At 44.4% G+C, this 20,847-nt stretch overlaps 1 protein-coding gene across 1 annotated transcript in view; it reads right to left on the bottom strand.

Moving 5' to 3' along the window:
* GSG1 (germ cell associated 1) overlaps positions 1-20,847 on the bottom strand; it is a 90,566-nt gene that overhangs the window by 53,309 nt on the left and 16,410 nt on the right. The window lies entirely within an intron of this gene.

Below are 20,847 nucleotides of genomic sequence, written 5' to 3' on the forward strand. Positions count from 1 at the left end.
CAAACACCTCTGCAGTTCTAGAGCTTTAGCAAAGAGTCCAAAGCCCAGGACTTTGGCAGATCTCAGAAAACTTGGGGCATGATCCTGTGAGCTGTGAGGTAAGATGTAGCAAGAATCAGCTGTGTAGGAAATTTTTCTTTATCCATTAATCTACTGCAGGGAGAGCCAAGACATGCTAATTGAGGGTAGAATGGTGACATGAATCTTCAAGAGCTGAGGTTTAACCAGAGGGGATCTCTTACAGCAGAGTGTGGGAAGGGCTCACAGTGTGCCATGGGTGGACACTTGTCTTGATCTCAGGAGGTTCCAGGAGTCACAGATTATAGAATACGCTGAGTTGGAAGGAAGCAATCAGGATCTTCAAGTCCAACTCCTGGCCCTGCACAGGCCATTCCAAGTGCCACACCATGTGCCTGAGAGCATTGTCCAAATGCTTCTTGAACTCTGCAGGCTTGGTGCTGTGGGCACTGCTTAGTCCTGTGGGCACTGAGTCCTGCTGTTCCTCATGCTCCTGGCACTCCTAGAAGTGCAGGGTAACCAAAGACCAAGGCTAACACTGGCAGGTGAAACATCAGCCACCCACTGAGTGGGGAGCACTGAGGGAAGTTACCAGTGAGCCTTGCAGGAGCACACCCAGTGCCAGGCTGGTATCTGTGTCCTGTCCTAGCATGGTACAGATGTGACAATGTGATACTCACAGGATGACAAGGCAATGCCAGCCTTGTTGACATGACCAGGTCATAGGCAACAGTCTCAGTTTTTGAACAGTGGTCTCCAACAGCATTTCTGCCATCACAAACTGTTGTCACTGATAGCTTACAAAGGATATGAAGGCTGCTGGACACTCTGAGTAGTTTGGTTTGGCTGAAAAAAATCACTTGGGTTACTAAAGGATCAGTACCCTAATGTACAGGTGGAAAAAGTCACTGAGTACCCTGCATTTGACAAACCTATTTATCTGGTCCCTGAAGCATAATTCATTCCAAATGAGACAGTCTTTGCTCCACACCAAGTAGCTCCTGCCACCATCTTCTGAATCCTGTTACATTATGGGCACATAGACATGAATTTACATTTGGCACCACCAAGACAGAACACATCAAACAGAAAAGCAGATGCCAACAAATATGGATCAATTACAAAACATAAGGAAGCAGAAAAGGATAGGAGCAAATAGCACTATTGGTTGTGTCATATGACAGATGTTTGCTCAAAAATTATCTTCAACAAAGCCTGAAGTGACACTAACCCAGTGCCACATGGACTGTTAGACACAAAGCCATGTCACTCCTGCAAGAGCCATTACAGGGATTTCAGGGACCAAGCTTCACAAGGCCCAGGTCCACAGCAGAGTCCTTGGACTAGGAAGAGTAGCCTTTGAAAGAGGAGAAAGAGGGAAGAGAAATTCCCATGCCTGAGGTTCAACTGCAGAGCAAAAGGATTCCCCCTTCCCTGGTTCTTTTCTGCAGGTCACTGCAAGAGAAAGGTGTTTGACACAGATGAACAGCTGACTAATTCAGGGCATTTGACTACAGCAAATCAGCTGCAGAAAGCACTAAGAATGAGGAACAGTCAAAGGGGCAAGAGCTTTTTGGACAAGATACATTCTTGCTCTGATCAGAAAGTCACACTATGTGAGCTGGGAAGAAGTAGTCCAATAATTGGTCACATTAAGGGGTTTGAAATTATCTCTACATATTCATGAGTGTGTTGCAAAAGCCGCTGCAGACACCTTAGGGGAGAGCCCTGCTCTGCAAATGGCAGAAGCCCAAACCAGCCAAGCAAAGTAAGTGACTCCTGGCCTGATCAAAGGGTGATGACAGCTCTGTGAACACAAAGGCAGCAGCACCTGCTGCATTTACAGAACGTGGCTGACTGCCAGCACACCCAAAGCAGAAGAATGGCTTGATTCCCTTACAGCAAAGACAACAGAGAAAAACCAAACCACCACCACCAATTACAAAACACAAAAAACCACAAAACAAATGAAACCAAACAAGAACCAAGTGTGCAAGGAATGAGGAGCTCATGAGAGGTATCAAAGATGAGACCAGGAGTGATGTAAAAAGTTACAGGTTGCTTCCAACACTAAAATAAGGCTTCACTGCTGGCATCCTGGGTGCAACTAACCCAGGAATCTTTTAACAGAGGAAAGCAAGGTGAAATCAGTGTGACATATTATCCCACTCAAAATATATCCAGTCCAGGGGGCAGACTAGAAATGAATTCTGTGGTTGTACTAGCTGTAATTAGAAGGCTGCCTAAACTTGTGATTATTTATGTTTGCAGCTCTGCCTGCTCAGATAATAAGAACAGTCAGGGTACCAGTTGATTGTTGGAGGAACTGGGGAGGAATATTAATGGCAGACCCTCTGTTCCCACATTGCACAGTTGGTGAGGTGCACCACTGCAGGCAGCTCAGCTCTCCCAGCATTGTCAGCACCACAGTATTGAATTAGATACACTATGATCTGATGCATGATGACAAATCTCATGTTGCACAATTCACTCAAAGTACGTGGGTATGTGGTATAAATATACACCTTGTCATCTGTTACAGTGCTTAGGAAACCTTTCTGCTCAGCCTAGCATGGAAGGCTGTAGCTGGCAGCCTTCCTACATTCCACCCCCTCTCAGGCTTCTCATGTGAACCAGGTTAGCCACAGACCAGAGGGGTCAATCCATAGCAGATGCCTCAAGGCAAATACAGAAAGCATGCTCCTCAGCAGAGATTTATGAGAAGCCAAGATGCTTCAACTGATTTCTCAGGCTAATTTCAGTATCAGCATTTGGATGACAGAACTGCATCTATCTAAGGGAAGAAGCAGTGCTGTGGAGCTCTGTCCTGTGAATATGGTAACTCTCATAACCTGGAGAATATAACACAGTCAGAGGTGCTAAAGAAGGTGCTTTGGGGATGCTCCTGCCTCTGTCAACTTTCCTGATAAATGTATAGGTGGACAGAAGACTAGCTTTTAGAGTTCACAGATGGATGGGACTTTTTATGCAGAGTTTTATGGAGCATCATAGATTATTTCTTTCTCTGGAAGCAATTACCAGAATAAAAGGTTTGTTTAATTGATGTGCTCACTGCAGAACTTTTTGGACCTTGCTCTGATGATAACATGGAGCTGGAGTAGGTGAGTTGTAATTCAGTGAGTAAGAGCACTTCCTATGTCTTTGGGAGGATGGGGAAATGTATGGTTGTGTGAGACAGGAGTATCAGCCAAATGAGGCGCTGTCTTGTTATCAGAGCCCAGCAACCATAAATGGCAGGGCTGCTTAGCCAAGAGAGCAAAGGGTGCTGCTGTGGACATGGCCCATGAGCGGGCTGTGAGAGAGGCTTCCGTGTGCTTCTGACACTGCAGCCACAACAGGTTTCCCTCATGCTCCTGGGGAATGCAGGGCTCCCTGGGAACTGCTGACAGCCCATCAGTCCTGGTGGTGTCCCTAAAAGCTGAGTCTGCTAAGCATTTTGGAGGTACGTTTAGCAGCTCCCCCAGGACTGCATCCCAAGTTTTCACCACTTTCATTTACAGACTTGGAGAAGTAAAAGACAACCTCAACACAGCTTGTGCATATTTATTAGAGAGTTCTGTTTCTAAACCACATTAGAAGCAGGAGATGCTTCATGTGCATGACACAGAGGATGATCCACTAAGTGGTACAGCAAGAAGCTTCATGGCAAAGAAACCAGAAGCCTGGCCCTTTGTATCCCAGCTCTGGAAAGAACCTGCAGGCCCTGAAAAAGAGCCAGGGGTGAGGAGGGGATGCAGAGGTCAAAGGCAGAGATAAAGTGCTCAGGATCACCCCTGGGTAGACTGGCAGTGATCAGAAGCCATGAAGGAATGGGGCAGTAGAAAGAAATGAGTTATTAAATTTAGGGGCAAAAGGGAGAATGAGATGGACAGGAAGAACAGACACTGCAGAGGATGAAGACCATCACTGCACTGGTGGGCTGGGGAGGACAAGTAATTTAGCGGGCAGATGTATGGAATTTGGGACACCTGGGACTCACTGCAGTCATCTACCAAGCAGTCAGACCCCCCTCAGTCAGTGAGCTTGCTTCCCGGTATATATATATATATATGACATTCACAGCTCTGCCAAAAACTGTGGTGAGCTGCTGTAAACCATCCAGCGCCGGTGGATGGACCCAGACGTGCCCTCTGAGCCCACTGGCGGCTGGAGGCCCCGGTCCCCTGTGCTGTCACTAGAGGTCAGTGCAAGCCCAGCAAACGCCTGTGCTGAATTTATGTTTCTGTGCGGTGCGGCCACCCCCAGCCGAGGCAGCGGTGATTTATCACAGTACAATTCAGAAATGGGAGCATGCCCCAGCCCCACTTGGCAGCCCTCGGATGGGCTCCCTGCTGGTCTGTGGCATGTCATGAAACAGAAAAACTCACCATCTTGACCCACGTAAGAGGTGACATCATGGGAGTGTTTCTCACCAGTAAGAAACCTACAGGATGAATGGAAACTGCAGGGGAATCGGCTTAACTTTGGAATCATCAGTCTGGAGCAGATGACCAAGGCTCAATTCCCTTTGGCTTCTGAGAGCTGATTTGGGCTCAGGGAGGTCAATGGGTTTGCCCTCTTCTCCTGCAGTTAATACCAGCCCCTCTGCTATGCAAAGACAGAGAAACTGAGGCAAAGAAATAAGATTGACCAGGGAGAAGCAGACTGGAAGCAGAGAATGGAGGAGGTGATGGACTGGCCTGAAGGTGAAAATACTTCAGAGCTTTAGAATCTCAACAGTTCCTGCTTCAAGGGGACACCATTTCTAGCTAGCTCTCCTTCACTTCCAGTGGATCTTGAGAAAACAGAGTATTTCTCAGTTTTGCAAACAGCAAGCCTTAGGTCTGTAAAGACTGATTGCAGCACATCAGTAGCTAAACCTGTATGAAGGCAATCAGCTTCCAGGGGTGTGGTTTTAATCCTGATCATTTGCCAGTGAAATCTGTGGAAGATGCAGAGGCTCGGCAAGGTCCATCAGTTTAAGTATCTCATTTCAAAATGCCAAGACAAGAATTGGACACAGGCACTCAGTAGAGACCTTGAAACCCTGCAATAGGGAGACAAAGAGAAGTGTCTTTTTTGGGGGCGGGGGGGGTTTTGGGTTTTTTTTTGGTTTTTTTGCCCTGTGTCTACCAAAAGATTTGCAATGACCTTGATGCAATAAGGGCAAAGTTTGTATTTGCAGTGCAGTAAATCTAGTGGTCCCTGTTGTATAATTGCTGGCCCATAGAGAAGCATGGCTATAATATATATCACAATGTCACTTAGGCCAACACATATGCTATAGATAAAACTACTTCTTGCTCAGAGAATCCACAGTCAGGAAAATTAACCCATTCTTAACGTTTTGCCAATTTCAACTGTGTTGCACATGTATCCAAATATCAGCAAAGCTTTTGTGCCACTGTAGAGTCAGATATATTTGGAATTCAAGTGGAAAACACTACACAGCCTTGCTTGTGTCATGCCAGATGGAGCTAAGAGAACAAATCCGCATGCCTATGTCGTAAACTTACTCTTTTCCCCAGAATCACTGATTTGAGTTGGACTCAAGTAAAATTGAGCTCTTCTTTCATCAGGGAGCTCTCTCTGTGAGAAGGTGCAATGGATGGGAAACCACAGACCCTGAGCCCTTGTTTCTCCTCTCTTTCACTGTCTGGAAATTCTGTTTATAACAGCATTATTCATATGCATGGATTTACCTCAATTTTCATAGTTCCACATCACCTACTTCACAAAAATTGAAAACATGGCTGCAAAGTCACCTCCATCAGGTCTGGAAAGACAGATTTCTAGTTTGAGAGAGAAATCATATAACCTCTGCTTTCTGGGTCTATGAAAACCTCATGGTTTCTGACAAGCAAAACAAGGCTACTATATAGACTCCTACTTTCAACACAGCCAGATCAACAGGCACGAAACAGGCACCACTTGACATTATTTAACCAAAAGCACCCTTCTCACAGTCTGATCCTGGCCCTTCCAGGGGTGGGCTGACTCACACATGCCTTGTCACATCCCCACCACACTGCTTCCCCGGGGACTGCATTCCTCTTGCTTCCCAGTGCTGCCACGTTCCAGAGCTCCCACTGGTATTCAAAGGGCAGAAGTCTGGCTTTAATCCTCAAAGCCATCAGCAATTATTTTGCATCACGTTTGCCACTTTTCTCTGTCACATGTGCACTCTTAGCTCCCACCAGTGTTGAAAGCTTCCCACAGCCCTTGCCTTTTGAAAGAGCACTGCAGACAGCCATTTACACTTTAAATAGACATTAAAATGAAGCCACCTGCATGCCTTCCAGTTCCCGAACTGCCGAGCAGAGCAATGGATAATGGAAGTGTACCAACACATCAACAGTTTCCACTAGCAACTGCTGCAGAATAGCTCGATACCAACTTCAAATATGGACAGGAAATGGCTTTTGATATCAAATGTAAGTTTCAACCCCACAAGAGTCTCTAAAAATAAACATTTTTTTCCTACCCATCCTTGATTTGATACCAAATGGATTGTGGAAAGGGACCAAACTCTAGAAACAGAAATAATAATAAGAGGTACAGTTTTAATTAACTCATCCTATATTATTCCCTTTTCTACTGGACCCCCTGCCTCACTCAGCACACAGAAGTGCTCTGTGGATGAGGCTGTCCTTGTTATTCACTCTTGTGGCCGTATTTATCTGCACGCCAGCAGCGCACTGCACAGCACACAGAGCTCTGCCTCCTCTCTGGGCTTTTCAGTGTGCCTCATTATTATCACCATCAAGCCATTCTCAAACCCAAAAGGACTTTTGTCTTTCAGTCACCCCTACAAAACCAAACCATTATCACAGATATTTTCGAAGCAGGGGAATTGATTCATAGGCAGATCACAGCTAAAAATCTGCAATGCTGGCCATTAATTCTGGCCACCACAGTGGCCTCTTACATATAAAACAGCTTGTGGCTGCTGCTGAAAAGCTGAGGGGGGATGATGTGCTCAGCATCATATTCAGAGTCCATGGCAAAGGCAGAGGGGGAAGAGTGTACTTCTACAACCCTCTATAATGTTCTCAGTACAGCAAGCTGTATTCATCTTCTTGCCTGCATAAAGAGAGTGCATGCCTCTCCTTAAGCCACCAGTCACCTCCGGTTAGGATTCCTGATCTGGGGAACTCCAGGAAACCTCTCAACAGTGTAAACCCTCTGGATGGGTAACACAACAACACAAAGACAAATGTCAAAAGGATCAATTAATCTTAGGCTCCTCTGTCAAGACACCAATAGTCCATGTATAAAAATCCCTATGCACTCAAAGCACAGCTGCCATAGGATTCAGCTGCAGTGAGTTCTGCAAAGCAGGCCCCAAGAGCTGCCTTCAGCCCCTTTCCTTCCCTGCAATAAGTCATGCCTGCATAGATCTGCTTTTAAACAATTGAGCACAAGCTCTGTCTTGGCTGAGGACCAAGTGCCACACATTTGCATCCCAACTTTACGCCTTCCTGCGCATTGAGCCCATCCAGATGGCAGGGCGTATTCCAGGCTTAATGATCTGCTTTCCCTCCCTCCAGTATGGGCACAATAAATCACTGGCAAATCTTCCTGATGGTCTTTTAGAGGGAAGACAGATCAAACACATATAGTGAGTTTCAAAATACCAAGTCCTTAGGAAAATTATGGTCTGCAACATGGGTACAGAGCATGGATTCAACTGGACAGCTTAAAAGGCCTGTAACTAAGCTTCCCCTGCCAGTCCACCCTTCCCAAGCCCCTATGCCCTGCACTCTCTCCTTTGCCAGGCAAAGATTTTGCCAGACCTGGCTTGCTTGCTCCTCTCTTGGTCACCACAATCCCCTGCCTGCTTCAAAGAAATGATCTTTTAGCAACAACACTCAGACCAAAACTTTTGAACAATCTCAAGAAGAGAAGCTAGAGTTTGGTCTTTTGAAGGCTGGGCCCTGCTCACCACAGGGACTGCAGGAGACCTGGCTTTCAGGGAGGAATTTTACATACCCAAGTCATGATCAGGAGATGTATGTGCTCATGAAATGAGACCCAGGTGCATCTTCTGCCTGCAGAGCATGGCACAGGACACAGGGATCTGTTTACAGGACCAGACCTTAAACACCAGAGAGAGATCTCAAGATATGTGGCTGCATAAAAAGCTTTTCTTGTTTGATGAGAGGGTAAACACAAACTTAGTCTCAGCAAATGGCCACAGCAATCTGACTGTCCCTCACAACATCACACAGAAAGTTGTGGCAGAGGCAAGCATTCCTCTGAATTGTCCTGAGACCATTTAACAGCCTTAATGTGGAGGTACCTCTGTGTCCAGCCTGGGGACGTCCACTTCATTCTCTTGAAAGTTTTCAATATCTGCAGGGACTAATATAAGGCTTTGCACTTTGCAGTACTTACTGCCACTGAGCTCTGACCTCTCCTAAATTTGCTTCCACTCTGCTGATAAGTGAGGTTCTGTGTAGAAGCACCATGTGCTCTTGCATTTAAAGACCAGTGAATTGTTTGGGATGCCAAACAAGAATTCAGTTTCACACCAAACTTTATTGTGACATTTCCTGGGTAATCAAATCTTTTTACCATCAAAATACTGTTTTCCAGTGTGTAGACTTTTAAGAAGAAATTCCCTGCTCTGGAGTTCACTGTGTTTCTGGCTACTTAAATGAGATCTGACAAGTTAAATTATTTGTATGCCTTGAGCTAACCATCTGCATGGGAGTAAGCATCAGGTACAGCTTATATGTAGAATGCTCCACAAAATATAAATTTATCCACATGTGCATTCAAACAAAATGTCAATGCTATTTCCCAAAGAATATGGGAGGAAAGGCCAGGGGCCAGTGAAATAATTTTCAGCTTTTAAGTGACAGACAATGGAAGTGATCCAGTCTTGCATCTCCTAAGTACTGGCAGATTGGCTGGGATTTGGATGCTAACAAAGAGATTCAGAACATGGGCCTGGTTTCAATTAATAAGCATGTGTCCATATGGCTCTGTGTGTGTTTGTGTTTATACCGAGTGTTCTTTCCTGGTAATGGGCGTTGCATAAGTACAAGCATGCATGTGTGTGCCTGTGAAGGCAGGTTCAGAGATAGTTCAAAAAAATGGCTAGCAGCAGAGGCAAAATTTGGTGTTGACAACCAGAACAAAAGGTTTCTTCCCTGACAGGAAATCAGAGATCAGAGCCACGAGGCAGCAGTGAGAGCACCCAACAAGAAGTGCTGACCACGCAGGATCTGCCACTCTGTTGTGGCAGGGTGGCCACAGCTGGTACTGGGACAAACTCACCCAGGGACACAGAAGGACCAAAGACAACCAAACCTGCTCCTGGGAGGTACACCAGCCAGGCTGACCAGCTTTGTCTGCCATGCAAGAGGCTCACAGTGCCTGCTGCTTTAAGTGGATGGTGCCACTCTCCTGCGGCAGCGACAGATCCCACTGTTCTGCTGCCCTGGGCAGCCTGACTCCCAAGGAGCCCCTGCCTGCAGCCAGCCCACCTGTGTGCATGTCAGACCACACACATGATTCAGATTTGTCAGCAAACCACACGGCTCTGTGTCTTGTCTACAGCACTTACTTCTCCTGTGTCTTTTTTTTCAAAAAACAATGTAGTTGTCAGATCAGTAGCTGTCAGATGGGTAGAAGGAGAAAGAGGCAAATGAGATAACATACTTTGTACACTATAGGAAATTCATACCCAGCAATTTAAAACAATTTGTGCATCCATAAGCCTAAATCAATTCTTTATCTCCCCCACACCATCTCAGTTTCTTAAGTTAAACTGTTTCTGCAAATAATAGGCTTATTCAAAATTATGATTTAACAAGGAGGTTGATGGTGACCATAAAGTACCACAGACTCTGATAAGTTATTTCAGGTTATCTTGACTTTTCAGCTCTACATTTCTTTCCTCAAGATGCACTAATTTTGCATTTTTCTAACTAATACTTACTCTAAGGTGGTACACCCTTATATACGTTTTTGTCAGTGCTTTAAGTACTCCTTCAAGCCCTTAACTTTTGGTGACTTCTTGCAATGCAGAGATAATCTCCTGTGACAAAGAGCAATGAAAGGCACAAAGAAATCCACAACAGATTTTTTTTTACATGAGCACTTTCAAGTATCTGAGCACCTTGGAAATACTCTCTGCACTTTGCATTAATTTTCCTGCCCAACTCCATGCCCACTTCATTTCTCCATGTTTAAATATACCTTGTATTATTATTTTCCCCTCACAATAATTCTAATTGTATAATTGACCTCTCAACCCCCAACCAGTGCTCAAACACAGCTTTAAGGGTTTTCATAAATCACAGCCTAGAGTATCCTGCAGTGCAATGCAGAGCTGCAATGCAGAGCTAAGTATGAACATAAGCTTTTCAGAAAGCTGGTGTCTGAGAATGGGGCTATCCTGCCACAACACAACCCCAGAAGCATTTTTGAGGCCAAACCTCACCACCACAAACCTTCACTGGACTGAAGAGCTTACTCTGAGGATTCCAAAGTGGAAGTAATGAAGAGTAAGTGTTCCCAAGGGTCTCAGAGCTGAGGGCTGAATGGGGAGAAGCCTACCAACAGAGAAAAGGGCAGGAAAACAGTAGATATTCAGCCACTCTGAAAAGAAAACTCGTCTGCCAGCTTCCTTTCAACAGGAGCACAATGACAGCTCTATGAGACCTCCATGAGCAAAAAGCATATCACACACCCCTGAGGTGCCAGCTCTGCTCAGGGGTACCAGAGACAGTGCACAGCCAGTGACATGAGACATGTTGGCCAAGAAGATAGGAGCAGAATGTTAGGGTCTTGGACAAGAAAAGTGAGAAATACTGAGAGGTATCTCAGAGCAGCAAGGCCAGGAATAAGACTGGGGACCAGAGCTGAGGAATGACAAGAGGACTGGAATGCTTTATGGATGGGGTAAAATTCCAATATTCATTTCACTCAAAAGACTTTTTCTTTCCTTTTGATTATGGGACGTAATTCCATGCCAAAATTAATATCCTAAGACAAGACACAACAGATGGACACCAACGAGGAGGGGATAAGAAGAGACAAGGAAGCAATTCTGGTCAGTCTGACAGATCGTGAACTCAGCAGCCTCCTACCCACCTATATCCATTCACAGGCAGATCAAACTTTGTCTTTCAGACTCTTGCTATTTCCAAAAGAATTTAATTCCTTGTCTTTTTCCTCATCAACATTTTTACTATGTATTTACTCCAAATCTGTAAAGTACCAATTGCCCAAAGTCTCATGACTGCCAGGAAGGATGAAGGAGGTTTTGTAGATGCACCAAGGGAGAGGTCAGAAAACCAGCTTGGAATTCCTAAATAGCTGTGCTCCGGTATCCACAGCAGCCCACACATGGCATGCCAGCAGTGCAGTCTGACCTGCAAGTGAATGGGGAATCCACGTGGCATCTAACACATCCACAGACTGTTTGAAGCTATAAATTTTCAGGTTCCAGCCTGACACCATGCTGGGACTTATCAGGGAAAAAAAAAAGTAAGCAATTCTTCCATCCTGGTGATTCATTCTTCCGTGTCTCAGACATCACAGAGATGAAGCCAACCGTACCTTTTCAAGCATTGTTTCCTTCAATTAAATAGAAACCTAGGCACCCACAGCACTGTCTGCTATCCTTTACAAAAGGACTAACCACAGTAAATGCAAGTTTTCATCCTTGTAACATCTCTGAGGCCAACGCCAAGCATGTGATGGATTTAACTGGAGAGAATGAGGGACTTCATGTCTAAAAAATAGAAATCACTTCACTGCGGTGAAATCATTATCTTTATGGAAAGTAACGCAAGCTGATAATTTTGGTAAGGATGACAAATTCACTTCTTCCAGCATAATTCATCCTAGAGAACCTGAGTGTACTTTCTGGATGCCAAACACCAGCTACTATTACATTTTTGCAAATGTCTTGACAAGCAATTAAAGTTATCACAGCTCTTAGGCAATTTCTCCTTCTAAGAGAATGAAATAACCCAAATATGTGGTAGCATCAGTAACTTGCAAAGAGGGCAAGTACCCTCAGAAGGCAAAACTGTGATGCACCTCCACTTGAAACAGCACTCTACCTTCAAGATTTTAATGTGAAAAACCGAGATACTAATAAAGCCATCCCCTAATTTTTCCTCAAATTTTAGTTAGACCAGGATGTCAAGAAAGACAGAACAGAAACTGAACTAGAAACTGAGGAGCAAAAACCTAGATGAGTAAAGAGACTATGGCATAAAGAGAAATTATAACAATTATCTTTGCTTAGTTTTATGAGGCAATAAATAAGTAAGGCCAGCAAAAAATAAATATCAAAGAAAGTTGAAGGCAAAACTCTTGCCTTGTACAGGAAATGGAAGGGAATTCACTTACGATAGAGGTAGGTACAGTGAAATATTTTCCACATGGCATCTAAATAATTTGTTGAATTTCTTGCTGGAAGATGTCATTCAGGTTAAGAATTTAGCAAAATATAGAGCAGGATTCATGCATCTTGTAATGGATGGGAATTTTTAGGAGCTTTGTGTATTGCAGGGAATAAAAACCAGATTCTAAGTGGCAGGGATTAAGCAGAAATATCCCTCCGGGAAAGTTATCCTTGAACAATGTCTTTTGGGATGTTCCCATTTCCCCTGAATTGTTACACACAAGCCAGAGGTAGCCTACCTCACCCTGATCTCATCTACAGGATAATTCCAGAGAAGTGTTATCACAGCTGAATGGAGGAATTGCATGCTATTTAATCCAAGCCCATTGGAAATGCCTGGCAGCATCTCAGGCTGCACTGTTAGGAGATCAATTATTACACCAATAAAAGGAATTAAAAGCTTTGTCAGAAAACCATCAGAAGTGTGACTGCCCTAAAACATACACAGGCCAATTCTGTGTTGTTGTTCAGCTGGAAGAGGGCCCTCCCTCATCCCTGCCCCAGTTCTGTGCCGCAGAGGGAGAGAAGCAGATTACAAAGAGCAATTCCTTGCAGTACCCCAGGTGAAAGCAGCACTTTCCCCAGTTCCAGTTATTGTTAGTGGAAAAGTTCCTCCTGGGCTGATTTGCATTGACCTACAGAGACACATATGTGAATGCAGTTAAGTGTTGACCTCAATGTCACACAATAAGAGCAGCAGTCACAGCAGAATGGCTTAAGGCTATTGCACAGTTTATTGAACACAGAGAGGCTCTGCCTGCCTGGTGGGAGCTGGGCTGGCAGCACCACAGTTGTTCCTGCAGCCCTTGGCTGCCCTGCAGCAGCTGGGAGAGCAGAGCTAGGGGTGATAGAGATCACTTTGAAGATAGATACCAGGCTTTTCTCATCAGGGTGAGGAAATGAGATTGTGCCTGGCTATGGGGGAAGAGAGGGAAGTAATGGAGTTTTTTTCATTAGTTGGATCCTGAAGTTTTAGTTCATGGGAAAGGAACATACATTCTTGAGATGAGGCTACTATCTCCAAATATAAGGCAACTTGCCTTTAGGATGCAACTTACAGTATTTCTGCAGACTCCAGTAGAAAAACTCAGTGGCACAGTAGCTCCTAATTCCAGATAACTGTGCTAGAGGACTTGCACAAGCCTCTTCTGCATCTCATAAGTCAGCACAGATCATCTCAATGGCTGCAAATCGCTTAACTCAGTGCACTCAGCTGTGGCCACATTTCTCTTTGCAGAGAAAAACAAGGCTCCGCTTCCCAAGGATATTTTCTGGGAATCGCAGCAAGGAACCTCAGAGAAAGGAAACACAATTCTTATCTCATTTGCTGTGCCTGTGTTTGTGCCACAGTAGAATGCAATATGGAGATTCTTTACCCAAAGTGATGGTGTTTTGTTTTCTTGGCCTATCAGGGCCAAACACGTGTGCAGACTGTTGGTCAGCAGACAATCACAAAATTCTGTTTGGTAGAGTTGAGTGCTTGTGCAGTTTCAGTTTAGATGTAGTGCAATATAGTGTAATATAGTACAAAATAATATAATAAAGTAATTAACTAACCTTCTAATATCATAGAGTCAGATACATCATTTCTCCCTTCTTTGGGGTTGCCCTGCTTCTCTATACTCAGCTCCTGATAGGAATCTGCAGTGTTTCAGTAGACTTGTTCCTCCCCCTCCTTGCCTGCCTTTCTCAATGTGCATGCTCACACTGAGGAGAACAAGTTTCCACCTCTGAGTGAAAGGTGACATCTCTTCAGGAGGTTTGTTCAGCAAGCAGGCAATTTAATCTGAGCTTTCAGAGTTCTCCTGCTGTCCAATGGCTTGGCTTGGCTACCTATGGCTCTGTAGTGCTTCTAAGTCCTTTGTTCTGTAGGGATTTGATTTTTATTCTCCCTGAGATTGGAAAAGAAAAAACTTTTTTTTAGCATGTATCAGGGGCTGGCTTAGGAGACTAAAAATTGCAAGGTCATCAGTCCAAACCAAGCCATATCATTGTGAAAATGCTAACAAGCCTGTGATAAGAAGGGAACTCTCCTGCTTTATACAAATTATTTGATCCCAGAAGGGCCATCAAGTTCATCAACTTTGCACTATGTCACAGACAGCATCCTAATGTCATCTACTGTATCACCCATACCTCTCCACCAAAGCTAGATCAGGCCCAGATCTGCTTGCCTTGCAATATCATGCCATCATCAAATTGATTAACTATTCAATTGTCTCAGCAGCCTGGCAGGGCAGGTAATGACTATTATTGCTATTCAATGCAGGAGAGAAATTGCGGCTGAGAAATCACTTAGCTTACAATCAAGAGAGTGATCTGAGAACAGCCTGGCTCCCAGGTGTCCTCCTAACCCCTACAGCTTTCACTTAGCAGCAAGATGAAGACTCAGCCCATGTCATAAGGAAATTTATACAAACTATCCGCCAGAGTGAAATTTCGTAAGTGACCACAATAATTCTTTTACTCATTTATGTGCAAATTGACAGCATTCCAATAATCAGATTGGGGTGGTGCCTGTCCAGAAAACAAGCAATCCAAATCTGCTGCAGTTCTCAACATGATGACAAGAGGATCAGGCTGACCCCAAGTCTGCAGCAAGTTCTCCTCTCTAGTTGCTCCGTGGCTGGCCTTGGACACACAGCATCATTCACATTCCATCCTGCAACCACCCACCAAGGAGCTCACTGCCAGCACCCCAAAGAGACTGCATGGCCACCTTGCTCCCAAAAATAAGAAGGCATAATTTTATCTGAACCTCCTGGGAACAGGTTTTTAAGATGCCCAGGTATGCATGCACATGAACACACACACACTAAAGTTTACTGCATGTCCAATACCAAAAAGATCACATATGCCCTCTCAAGGAGTATTTGCTCTTTTCCTCTTGTAAGTCAGACTTTCTTTCCCTTGATGCTGACTCTTGCCTCTTCCTCACAAGGGACAGCTGCCTTCTTCCTCAGCTAGGAAAAAAGGAACTCATTGTTTCCTTCTAGATTTCCACTGCTTGCTGTCTTTCACCATCCAGTCCAGCACACAAATCACAGCCCCACTCATTCAGAAGATAGCTTCTTCCAGAGGTTTCTGGGATGTACCAGGAACACAGAGATGAGAGATGACAGACATCTTGAGGAGAGTGTTTACATCATAATTGTCTGTATTCTGTGGTTTCTTAAAGTAGACCAGCTCCTGTTCTCCAGATGCATCAGCAGAGATTATATCCATTGTGTCTTTTAGACAGTGGTTTTCTGACAATAACATGAAGACAGTTTGGTTTTCAGAGGCAAAAAGAGAGGTGCTCCATAGCTTGATATTACAGGGATGAGCACACCAGGAGAGCAAGATGTGAGTCTAACCTAGGGGAACTGACTTCTGATCATGACATCTTTTGGAGACATGGCACCAGAAGAGATGTGTCCCTCTGGTCTAACCAAGCACAGACAATCTTTTGTTTTTAAGGGTTTGGGGAAACCAGAGTGATAGTCCTGCTACTACAGCTAAAGCGCTTAAGAAGAGAAGGCTGAAGGACAGGTGACATCTAGAAAATGTAGCAGAGCTGCATGGCACTTTGTGTATCCTTCCTCTCCCGTTCTTCCTCCACTTCTCCTGTTCTACTCCAGAGACTCAGCCGACCTTTGAGAGCTGTTAAAAATTTGGTTCCAAGATGGAGGTTTGAAAGGAAGGATTTTAGCAAAGTTGAAGTTTCAATACTTGATAATTTGAAATTAATTCTAACTCAAAAACACTCCCTGGATTTTCTTTAACTGCACAGCAACAGCTTCCATTAGTTTCCATTGCCTGCAGAGTAAATATGGCACTTCTCAGGCCAAGCCAATTTTCCAAGTAAACATTACTGAGCAACTGAACAATACCACTCCTAATAGAAAGAACTGATGAAAATATGTGGGAAAACTATTCTTAAAATGTTACACCAACATTTGCAAAATTCCCCCTTAAAAACACGTGCACACACAAGGAGTCTTACAAATGACCATATATGTTTGGATAAAACTCAAAAGATAAAAACAAAATGTTCAGTGACCACCAGAGGGCTTTGCAAATATATGAGAAATTACTAGCTGAAATTGACTCCTTAATTCATACCAAAATGACTGTGTATAATGAATACCAGGCAAGTCTCCCCATTCATTGCATTTTCTCCCATGCAACTAAACAAACAAACAAATAAATACCAAAAAAACAGATGAAAAACTGTTCTCAATGGGTTTCCTTGGAGAAAATGCCCATGAACACATCCTGGTAGTATGGCCGCTGTCTCCATACCTTCACAGCTGGGACAAGCCACCTTATCTTCAAAGACTGAATATCAGAAAAAAAGACACATTTTAGAAAATATGAAGGGGTAGAGGACAGAGCAGGGAGGAAATGAAGCAAATAAAGAGAAAAGAGAGTGCTTCCTTGACAGAGCATCAGTCATGCAATATGCACAGCATTTGTCAGCAATTCTCAAGGGTGCTGTATGCAGACACACCCATTCAACAGCTGGCCGGGGGCAGATTCTGATCATAGACACTCTGGATCTGGGAGGAGACATAAGTCATAGAATCCTGGAATCATTTAGGTTGGGAAAAAACTCAAGATCTTTCCCCAGCACAGCAGCATTTAGACCCCATGCCAGATGCCAGCAGCAATAATCTCCATGCAGAGCATACAGTTCCACTGGAAACAGTGGAATTGTTCTGGTTTCAGCAGGACCAACAGAAGTAGCTATTTTCCAGACCCAGGGGACACCTGCACTTTGCTGAAGTGAGTAATGTTGTTTGGTCTGGTTTGGAGTAGCTTTTACTTGACTCTTGCATCTTCCAAGGATACAAATTTACCCCCTGAAAAGCCCAAGGGATGTGTAACTAAATCAACTAATCTGAAGAAATAGAGAGTCGTGCAGTACTACATGCTGCTTGGGAACCATGAGAGGATCAATGAGATGCTCCTAAGGGATTATGTCTTTTACCTCTCAGTGATTTTTGTGGTGATTCTGACACTCACTTAGAGAAGTGGCATCTAATCTTTAAACTGCTGACAACTGAGGTCTCAGGGTGAAATTCAGCCACATGCTGAACAGCAAATATCCCTACTGGTGTACATCCTACCAGCTGCTATGACAGAGGATGGTGAAAAGAGAAACAAAAAGAGAACAAAATCAGCATGGGAATGGCCAGTAACCAGAAGCCTCTACATTATGTGCTTAGTGAATGCTTAATGCTGCACTTCCTCCCAAATTTTACAACCAGAGCCATGACCCTGTGTCATCTGGTAAGTGCCAAAATGTGGAGAAGATGTAGAGAAAGGGGAGTGGTTTGCATTATCATATTACCTTAGGCACACATATCTTTTCTGAATCTGATCTGTATCTAAATTACAGTTGCTGACCCTTAGATGTCTAGCAGTCCAGAGAAGGTGGGACTGGTTTCCATTTCCATTTCATAACAACTCATCATTCATGTGAGTTGACTCCACTCTGCCTCATTTACTGCAAACTGTAGTACACACACCTAGAAATATTTCCAGACGCCAGCACTGGGGATGGTTAAGGTACACACACTGCCACAAGTCTATAACCTGTGGGGCTACGTGAATCAGCAGCACAGTTTGATCTGCTTCAAAGCAGGTGCCTACCTATACTTCCAAGAGAAGACTGAAGCCTCCACAAGGCAATAAACCCAGGAGGCATCTTGCATAGACAGCCAGCAGATTTCTATTCTTAGAATGATTCTAGCATAAAATGTTTCCCAGTTTGTCTTGCTGATAAAGATAGTTCTTAAAACTGGACATGATGAAAGATGCCATTGCAGAAAAAGTGCTATCCAGGATGCCCAAGGGGAGCACAGTCAGTGTGTGTGAACACAGCACGTGTCACAGTGTATAAGCAAACAACAGCATTATGCTCATGAGCAATGTCTCACTGAGAAGCTGAGCAATACCTCCTCAAGCAGCCAAGCTTCAGTTATGCACACTCAAGGGGCAGGGAGACTCGAGGGGTATGGAGCATGCTGATGACTGCATTTACCAGTGAGGACATTTTTGAAAATGCCCAAATGACATAAGTATTTCATTCCCTTTTTCAAATTTGAACACGGCCTGTGAGGTAACATTCATCACACTAATATTAGGTCTCTAATAATTGGGCATCTGGGGAAAATGATGCATTTGTGTTCCCTCTATAGCAAAAAAGGAAGAAACAGAAACATCCAGAGGGCAATTCAGTGGGCCTGATCACAAAACAAACAAGAAGAGGGCAGTACTACTCACTCAGTGCTCTGTGAGATGGAGGTATTTCTCCTTACAGCATGACCTCACTAGATCATGCTGTTGATTTATGCTTCTCTCCCTGACTGCAAAAGGAGCCCAAATGACAAACTGTGCTTAACTTTTCTATGAGTAAAGTTGAACAAGATTAATCCACCTTCCCTTTCTATCAGTGTGTTAAAATATTTCGCTATAAAAGAAACAGAAGCAGCTATTCTAGAAAAGAGGTTTCAAGAGATTCTAAGAAAAATCCTCCCTTTAGTGGTTTTGAAAATGAAACGGGAATAATAGATATTTCAACTGTTCTGGCATGAAAAGGTGTTAACAGTATGGCACTTCTAAAGAACTCTGAGATGACAAGACTGATTTTCCAGAAGCAATTTTTCAGTTTCATTTTGAAAATTCCCTGTAGAGGAAAAACCAGAAATACTGCTTTTCATTCCCACTTGGCAGAAAAGATGTCAAGAAGCCCATCAACTTTGGTAAAGCCAGAGCTTCCAAACCCCAGAAAACTGAAAACCTACAGCTGTCACTATCACAGCACAAAGGCAGCTCCTTAGGAGGAATTATTTTGCAAATCCACAGTTGAACTGGGCTGTTTGTTTACAGATGAGACATGGCAGACACCTTGCAACAGGCAGAAAGAGCCAATGCTAACTAATTTATCCTAAGGGGGTGAGAGTAGTGGTCAGTAGGCTGAATTCAACCATGGAGGTCTCCAGGAAATCTCCAGGTGCTGGAGATGCCACAAGCAACACTTAGAGGAACAGGAGCAGGTATAGGATGACTGTATGTCCAAGAAGAACAAGTCTGCAGCTCCTGAGTACTCCTGGGTGCACCTATCCATCTCCCATAAAACTCTCTGGAAATTCTTGCTTTACCTTCATTTTTCAGAAGAAAAAAGGCATCTTGCTGGAAACAGCAAATCTATACTTATGGTAACTGGAAGCAGAAACAGCTTAAAGAATGGCTGCTTGAAAGACAAGTGAAAAATGCCTCTCAGCAACAAGCAAGATTTACCCTCACAGGAAGGGAAGAAACTTGTCCCTCTGGATGCTTTCCCTGCAGCCAAGGTCACACAGAAAGGGGTTAAAGAAAACCAGCGTTCTGTATGTCAGGTACTGCCTCGGGGGCATGGCTGGGAGCTGGAGAGCAGAGGACAGGTGAAGGGGACAGCAGCACAGTGCTCCTCTGCTGCCACGTGTCCTGACTCCCAACAGCTGATCTGCGAGCTGGCCCAGGCTGCCCTGATGCTCCTGGCAGCGAGGCAGCCAGACAGGCACCTAAAGGCAGCACTTCAGCTGGTGCTGAACTCACCCCCTGGCAGCACCACCTCCTCAGTGCTGAGGTTGGGCTCTCTCCTCAGGGGGATGTACCCACATTTTTGTTAGGAGCATAAGAAAATGCCAGGGAAAAAGCCTTCCAACATGTCATATTATTGTAATGGGAAAAGAGAGTGGTTATAGCTTCCTTTAGTTAGTCCTGGATTTTCCTGTGGATGACGTTGGTTTTTAATGAGAAATGGATGTTTGCATGACAATTCATACTCCTACCCTTCCTCAACACATCCATGTGGATTTGCTGTGCCACATATCTCCAGTCTAAACCTACAATTTCTTCTGCTCCTGCACAGGCATCAAGGCAAATAAATGCACCAGAAACTTGGGGCCTCCTGCTTATGACTTTTCAAAGGAGCATCTGACCTGAAGAGCCAAAGGCTGTTTCCCTTAAATAACCTTCTCCCTAGCAGCTCCCAGAACCTCTCCTGTGTTGTTTCCCAGTCCACCCTACAGCACAGAGCAGCTGAGTGTCCTTCAGAGGGGACACAAAGGATGTGTGAAAACACCTTCCTGGCTTCAACCATTTAGTACCAGAGGTTTCTGCCTGTACCAAGGAGACAATACGCCTTACCTCTCTCTTTTCCACCTACTTCCCTGAGAAAAACTCCATATGCTACTGATATTGCATAGAAAGAAGAGTCATAGGGACAGCACACATGGCCAAACTCAGGTGCTGCTTCACTTCTGACAGAGAATGAATAAAGTCACTGCAAAGCGGCCAGCATGGCCGAGACAGGTGTCCGCATCATAGTGCCCATATCCCAGGTCTTGCTGCAGCACCCTGCTGACTGG

The sequence above is a fragment of the Zonotrichia leucophrys genome, chromosome 1A (assembly GCF_028769735.1).
Source record: "Zonotrichia leucophrys gambelii isolate GWCS_2022_RI chromosome 1A, RI_Zleu_2.0, whole genome shotgun sequence".
In the NCBI taxonomy this organism is placed as follows: Eukaryota; Metazoa; Chordata; class Aves; order Passeriformes; family Passerellidae; genus Zonotrichia; species Zonotrichia leucophrys.